General features: G+C 36.8%; 1 long non-coding RNA gene across 1 annotated transcript; it reads right to left on the minus strand.

Moving 5' to 3' along the window:
• Positions 1-285: 285 nt before the first annotated feature.
• LOC107579909 (uncharacterized) lies at positions 286-722 on the minus strand. The gene is made up of 3 exons (XR_001608550.1): positions 611-722; positions 435-509; positions 286-341 (listed from the first exon to the last, which is right to left on the minus strand). It is a non-coding gene; the product is annotated as an uncharacterized lncRNA (long non-coding RNA).
• Between the last annotated feature and the right edge of the window lie 14 nt (positions 723-736).

Raw genomic sequence — 736 nt, forward strand, 5'->3', positions numbered from 1 at the left:
CTGAATGCACTGTAAGTCACTTTGGATAAAAGTGTCTGCTAAATGAATAAATTATAATTTTTTTTTTTTTGCCCCAAGTCCCCGTGGCCAGGGGAAGGCTTCCCAGCTTTACACATGCTCCACCTATGGATGACATTTTGTTTAAAGATTACCAGGGCAACAGAAATGATCATCCATTTCATGCCGACTTCAATATCGGTGCATTCATAGCACCATTTATAAAATGTATCATTAATAAAGCATGATGATAAAACTGAACGGTAACAACAACAACAAATTTAAAACTTACTCATTTGATGACATAGTTGTTGGAGGGGGAATGCAGTTTCCTCTGGTTTTTGCTAAATTATACAATATATATTTTACACAGTATACAGAATGCTTGCTGACAAATAAACATCCAGTCTTAGTAATGTTTTACCAACTGAACTCACATTTCACATACACATACTGTCTGTCTACTTGAAGTGCTGGGTGTTTCTGTAAAAATGGCAGAAGCCCTCCCTCTTCTGTGGATGAGAAAGCACAACTTCCCTCTAGACCTGCATTTTACTTACTTCTCATACGTTTTCAATAATTAAAGGTCATTTTATAATTTATATGCCCTTACTTTTAATTAAGGTTCTGTCCTCTGCTGTTAAACATAGGAACCATCCAAGCAACTTTGGATCTGTGAGCTCCAGATATTCATTGGCCAAGACAAGCTCGAACAGTGACCTACAATACAAGATGCACA

Source organism: Sinocyclocheilus grahami, unplaced genomic scaffold, assembly GCF_001515645.1.
Source record: "Sinocyclocheilus grahami isolate Dianchi unplaced genomic scaffold, SAMN03320097.WGS_v1.1 scaffold21619.1, whole genome shotgun sequence".
NCBI lineage: Eukaryota > Metazoa > Chordata > Actinopteri > Cypriniformes > Cyprinidae > Sinocyclocheilus > Sinocyclocheilus grahami.